Source organism: Oryx dammah, unplaced genomic scaffold, assembly GCF_014754425.2.
Source record: "Oryx dammah isolate SB20612 unplaced genomic scaffold, SCBI_Odam_1.1 HiC_scaffold_29, whole genome shotgun sequence".
Taxonomy (NCBI): domain Eukaryota; kingdom Metazoa; phylum Chordata; class Mammalia; order Artiodactyla; family Bovidae; genus Oryx; species Oryx dammah.
The window spans coordinates 75,680,101-75,687,514 of NW_024070213.1; positions in this window are offsets into that span (position 1 = coordinate 75,680,101).

Sequence of the window (7,414 nt, forward strand, 5' to 3'; positions counted from 1 at the left end):
AGTACTTGGGTGCAATCTCAAAAACAACAGAATGATCTCTGTTCCTTTTCAAGACAAACCATTCAATATCACAGTAATTCAAGTCTATGCCCCAATCAGTAATGCTGAAGAAGCTGAAATTGAATGGTTCTATGAAGACCTACAAGACCTCCTACAACTAGCACCAAAAAAAAAAAAAAGATGTCCTCTTCAATATAGGGGACTGGAATGTGAAAATAGGAAGTCAAGAGATACCTGGAGTAACAGGCAAGTTTGGCTTTGGAGTACAAAAGGAAGAAGGGCAAAAGCTAACAGAGTTTTACCAAGAGAACACACTGGACATGGCAAACACCCTCTTCCAACAACACAAGAGAAGACTCCACACATGGACTCCATCAAATCAATTCCAAAATCACATTGATTATATTCGTTGCGGCCGAAATGGAGAAGCTCTATACAGTCAGCAAAAACAAGACTGGGAGCTGATTGTGGCACAGATCATGAACTCCTTATTGCCAAATTCAGACTTAAATTGAAGAAAGTGGGGAAAACCACTAGACCATAGATGTATTACCTAAATCAAATCCCTTACAATTATACAGTGGAAGTGAGAAATAGATTCAAGGAATTAGATTTGATAGAGTGCCTGAAGAATTATGGATGGAGGTTTGTGACATTGTGTGGGAGGACATAATAAAACCATCCCCAAGGGAAAAAAAGGCAAAATGGTTGTCTAAGGAGGCCTTACAAATAGTTGAGAAAAGAAGAGAAGCTAAAGACAAAGGAGAAAAGGAAGGATATACCCATCTGAATGTAGAGTTCCAAAGAACAATAAGGAGAGATAAGAAAGCTTCCTCAGCAATCAATGCACAGAAATAGAGGAAAATAATAGAATGGGAAAGACTAGAGATCTCCTCAAAAAAATTAGAGATACCAAAAGAACATGTCATGCAAAGATGGGCACAATAAAGGACAGGAACAGTATGGACCTAACAGAAGCAGAAGATATTAAGAAGAGGTGGCAAGAATACACAGAAGAATTATACAAAAAAGATCTTAATGTCCTAGATAACCTTGATGGTGTGATGACTCACCGAGAGCCAGACATCTTGGAGTGTAAAGTCAAGTGGGTTTAGGAAGCATCACTATGAAAAAAGCTCGTGGAAGTGATGAAATTCCAGCTGAGCTATTTCAAATCCAAAAAGATGCTGCTGCTAAAGTACAGCATGCAATGTGCTAGCACATTTGGAAAACCAGCTGTGGTTACAGGACTGTAAAAGGTCAGTTTTACTTCCAATTCCAAAGAAAGGCAATGCCAGAGAATGTTCAGATGACTACCAAAAAATTTCACTCATTTCACATGCTAGGAAAGTAATGCTCAAAATTCTCCAAGCTAGTTTTCAACAGTACATGAACCTCGAACTTCCAGATGTTCAAGCTGAATTTAGAAAAAGCCAAGGAATCAGAGATCAAATTGGCAACATCTGTTGGATCATAGAAAAAGCAAATGAATTCCAGAAAAACATCTCCTTCTGCTTCATTGACTACACTAAAGCCTTTGATGCTATGGATCACAACAAACCATAAAAAATCCTTAAAGAGATGGGAATATCAGACCACCTTACCTGCCTCCTGAGAAACTTATATGCAGGTCAAGAAGCAATAGTTAGAAACCAGGTATGGAAAAATGGACTGGTTCAAAAGTGGGAAAGGAGTACAACAAGGCTGTATATTGTCACCTTGTTTATTCAACTTATATGCAGAGCACATCATGCAGAATGCTAGGCTGGATGAAGCACAAGCTGGAATCAATATTGCCAGGAGAAATATCAATAACCTCAGATATGCAGATGATACTACCCTTTATGGCAGAAAGCGAAGAGGAACTAAAGAGCCTCCTGAGGAAAGGGGAAGAGGAGAGTAAAAAAGCTGGCTTAAAATCCAACATTTGAACAACTAAGATCATGGCATCTGGTCCCATCACTTCATGGCAAATAGATGGGGAAACAATGGAAACAGTGACAGACTGTATTTTCTTGGGCTCCAAGATCACTGCAGATGGCAACTAGAGCCATGAAATTAAAAGATGCTTGATCCTTGGAGGAATGCTATGACAAACCTAGACAGTGTATTAAAAAAGCAGAGACATTACTCTGCTGGCAAAGGTCAATCTAGTCAGAGCTATATTTTTTCCAGTAGTTATGTTTGAATGTGAGTGTTGGACCATAAAAAAGGTTGAATGCCAGTGAATTGATGCCTTTGTGCTGTGGTGTTGGAGAAGACTTTAGAAAGCCCCTTGGACAGCAAGGAGATCAAATCAGTCAATCCTAAAGGAAATCCGTCCTGAATATTTATTAGAAGGACTGAAGCTGAGACTCACAATTGAAAAATAATAGGAATGAATGAATAAATGAATAATAAAAACAGCAAATATTTAAAATATTCTAAAAATCTTATCACAAAAGATTAAAATATAAGTAAAATAGACAAAGTTCTAGAAAAATAGAAATTATCAATCTAAAATAGAAATCTGTATCTTTATAAAGCAAGAAATAGAGCATCTATATGCCCATTAGGAATAAAAGAAATTGAACCCCTAGATCAAAATGGTACTATAATAAAACCCTAGGCCCAGATAGTTTTATGAATCCCACCAATAATTTAAGAAACATATAATTTTGATTTTAATCTATTTTCAGATAGTATAAAGGGGGGAACATTTGCCAACTTCTTTAATAAAAATGAAAGGAGCTTTATATCAAATTCAGACAAGAACACAAAAAAAGATAATTATAGTAGAATCTCTTTCCTGACTAAAGAATCAATCCTAACTGAGATATCAGCAAATTAGCCCTCTAGCATACTATTAAGGCAATATATCAAATTGAAATTGGATTAATTAGAGGAATAGAAAGTTTGTTCAGAATTAGAATATCTAAACATCTGCATTAAAATTTTGATGTAGGAAAACTATTATTGCAATAGATGCAGAAAAGAGCATTGTATAACATTTAACAACGATTCTTGATAAATGTTCTTATTGAAATAGTAGTTTCTTTAATTTTATGAAAGATGTCTACACACATACACACAAACATACAAAACGTAACAAGTATCCTACTTAACGGTGATGCCTCAGAAGCAAGAAGGGGTTCCTTTTTCTATTTTTTCTTCCAGTTTTATTGAGATATAATTGACATACAGCACTGTGTAAGTTTAAAATATAATGATTTGACTTATACACATCATAATATGATTATCATATTCAATAAGTTTAGTGAAATCCATCATATGATATAGCTACAAAATTAAAGAAAAAAATTTCTCTCTTGATGCGAACTCTTAAGGTTTACTCTCACTTTCACATCTAACATATATAAAAGTTAACTGTATTTATCTTTTTGTTCATTACATCTTTAATACTTATTTATCTCATGACTGGAGGTTTATACCTTTTGACTGCCTTCATTCAATTCACCCTGATCTCATCTCTCCTAACCCTGGTAACCACAAATCTGATCTCTTTTCTCATCACTTTATTTGTTCATTTATTTTTGAAATAGTGACCTGCAACACTGTGTTAGTTCCTGTTACACAACAGAGCGATTTGGTATTTCTGTACATTCCAGGTTATTCACCAGAATAAGTCTAGTTAGGATATGTTACCATACAAAGACATGACATCGTTATTGGCTATATTCTCCACACTGTACATTACATACCTGTGACTCACTTATTTTGCAACTAGAAGTATATACCTCTTAAACTCTGTCACTTATTTCTTTCCTCCCCTATTGCTCTCTCCTCAGGCAACCACCTGTTTCATTCTCTGTGTCTATAATTGGCTTCACTTGTAAGTGAAAACATACAGAATTTGTCTTTCTGTCTGGTTTAGTTCATTTAGTGTAATGCCTTCTAGTTCATTCACGTTATCACAAATGGCAAAAATTCATTCTTCTTATGGCTCAGTAATATTCTGTTTTATATATGTATACCACCTCTTCTATATTCATTCATCTGTAAATAAACACATTGGTTGATTTCATATTGGCTATCCTAAATAGAGCTGCAATGAACATAATGATGCACATATATGTTGAAACTAGTGTGTTTTTGTTTTCTCTGGACAAATATCTGAGAATGGAATTGCTGGACCACACGTAGTTCTATTTTTAATTTTTTGAGGAATATTCCCTGTTTATTCATTTTTATTTTCAGCTTCAGTGATTTTCACTTCCCTCTCTTCCATCAGGCCGATCTGATCCTCTGTTTCATTTAATGACTATGCCAAAGCCTTTGACTGTGTGGATCATAATAAACTGTGGAAAATTCTGAAAGAGATGGGAATACCAGACCACCTGACTTGCCTCTTGAGAAATCTGTATGCAGGTCAGGAAGCAACAGTTAGAACTGGACATGAAACAACAGACTGGTTCCAAATAGAAAAAGGAGTATGTCAAGGCTGTATATTGTCACCCTGCTTATTTAACTTATATGCAGAGTACATTATGAGAAACGCTGGACTGGAAGAAACACAAGTTGGACTCAAGATTGCCGGGAGAAATATCAATAACCTCAGATATGCAGATGACACCACCCTTATGGCAGAAAGTGAAGAGGAACTAAAAAGCCTCTTGATGAAAGTGAAAGTGGTGAGTGAAACAGTTGGCTTAAAGCTCAACATTCAGAAAATGAAGATCATGGCATCCGGTCCCATCACTTCATGGGAAATAGATGGGGAAACAGTGGAAACAGTGTCAGACTTTATTTTTGGGGGCTCCAAAATCACTGCAGATGGTGATTGCAGCCATGAAATTAAAAGACGCTTACTCCTTGGAAGAAAAGTTATGACCAGCCTAGATAGTATATTCAAAAGCAGAGACATTACTTTGCCGACTAAGGTCCGTCTTGTCAAGGCTATGGTTTTTCCTGTGGTCATGTATGGATGTGAGAGTTGGACTGTGAAGAAGGCTGAGCGCCAAAGAATTGATGCGTTTGAGCTGTGGGGTTGGAGAAGACTCTTGAGAGTCCCTTGGACTGCAAGGAGATCCAACCAGTCCATTCTGAAGGAGATCAACCCTGGGATTTCTTTGGAAGGACTGATGCTGAAGCTGAAACTCCAGTACTTTGGCCACCTCATGCGAAGAGTTGACTCATTGGAAAAGACTCTGATGCTGGGAGGGATTGGGGGCAGGAGGAGAAGTGGATGACCGAGGATGAGATGGCTGGATGGCATCACTGACTTGATGGACGTGAGTCTGAGTGAACTCCGGGAGTTGGTGATGGACAGGGAGGCCTGGCGTGCTGCGATTCATGGGCTCGCAAAGAGTCGGACACGACTGAGCGACTGAATTGAACTGAACTGTTGATTCCTTCTACTGTATTTTCCGCTTCAGTTATTGTATTTTTATCTGTTTTGTTCTCCTTTATATTTTCTGACTCTTTGTTAAAAGTTTCTAATTTCTCACTCTATTCTAATTTTCTGCCAAGTTTTTTTCTTTTTTTAATATCTTCACAATCTCCACCTTGATCTATTAAGGTTTCTAGACTGCCTAACTTCATGTCATTAGTTCTTTTTCTGGGGTTTTATCTTGTTCATTCGTTTGAGATATATTCCTCTGTCACCTCCTTCTGCCTGATTTGTTGGGTTTTTCTCCCATATATTTGGTAGATTAGTTATATTTCCTGATCTTGGGGAAGTGGCTTTTTGTAGGAGGCATCCTATGTGTCCCAACAGCATACTCCCTTCTGGTCACCAGAGCTATCACCTCTATGGGTACTCCCTACTGGGGCTGCATGAGTCTGTCATGGCAGGTTAACTACTGTAGGCAGTTCATTAGGTATGGCTGGCTTTGTCCCTTTGCTTTCCATGCCCTGCCTTGTGTAAAAGCTGCTGGTTATTGATGGATTGGGTAGGATCCCAAGACTGCTGGCTGAGAAGTTTCAGTGGTCCCAGGGTTATTGCTGGCCCATTGGTGGGCAAACACAGGTTCTGGTGTGGTTGCAATGCTGGGGGTCCCAGATATAGTGTCTGCCTGCTTGTGCTTAGGGCTAGTTCCTGAGGCCACTGGTTGTGGTGTGTTATGTCCCAAATCTGGGAAATTGAACACTGGGATGGGGCTGAGAACCCAGGGTGTCTCACAGCTGGGGTTGGACTGCTGGTGGGTGGACCTGGAGCTCCAGAAGGTCCTAACCCTTGTGTTGGTCTGCTCTTTGGTGGGGCTGGGTTCTGGCAGGTCCTGGAGCCAATGTAGGCTCATTGGTGATTGGAGCTCTGTTCCAGGGTCTCTTGCTGCAAGGCTCTGGGAGTTCTCGAGCTGGCGTCAGCCAACCAGTGGATAAGGCTGGATTCTAGTGTGGCTGACTGAGGGTCCCCCGGTGTCCGAGTTGGTGGGTCCTGGAACTGGTGTTAGCCCACTGGTGGGTGGAGCTGAGTCCCAAGGGTCTACAGGTTAGTGCCGGGTCACTGGTGGATGAGTATTGTCTTGGGGCTAGTGTCAGGTCGCTGGTATGCAGGGCTGGGTCTCAATACAGCTCTTAAAAGTACTAGGTCTGGTAGTTGGGCCTGAGGTGTCCCAGCACTCGTGCCCCACAGGCTAGTGAGAAGGTCCGGCACTAATAAACTAGAGGAACACTTCCACAAATGGCACTTGTCAGCACCAATGTCCATGTGGTAGAACAAGCTCCCCAAAATACTGCTGCCAGTATCCTTTGCCTCTTACCTCTCTAAGAGGCTTTCCAAGATCAGCAGGTGGGTCTGATCCAGACTTCTTTCAAATTACTTCTTTTTCCCTGGGTCCTGGAGTGTGTGAGATTTTATGTGTATCCTTTAAGAGCTGAGTCTCTGTTTCCCAAAGCTCTCTGGCTCTTCTAAAAATAAGCCCCACTGGCCTTAAAAGACAAACATACTCAGTTTTCAACTCCTCAGTGCAAGACTTCAGGGCTGGGGAGCCCAATATAGGGCTTGGACTCCTCGCTCTTTGGGGAGAATCTCTGCAGTTGTAATTATCCTCCTATTTGTGGGTTGCCCCCTTGAATGTATGCATCTTAACCATACCATGCCTCCACACCTCCTACCATCAGGTTGTGGTTCCTTTTAAAAAATCTTTACTTGCAAAAAGCCTTTTCTACTGGTATTCCAGTTTTTCTCATCAGTAGTTGCTCTGGAGGTGAAATTTTGGTGTGCCCATGGAAGGGGTCTTCACACTCCACCATCTTGGCCATTCCTCCCAATGACTCTTCTTTTCAAATTGTCCTAAAGATCCTAGCAGCTGCAATCTGGACAGAAAAATAAATAAAATGTATCAAAGTAGGCAAGAAAGACATTAAACTGTTATTATTTGAAAATGACTGTCACTATTGAAAACAAAATAATCTTTGGGCAAATTATTAGTATTAACATGACTGTCAACTAGAAATCATCATTGAGAAGTCA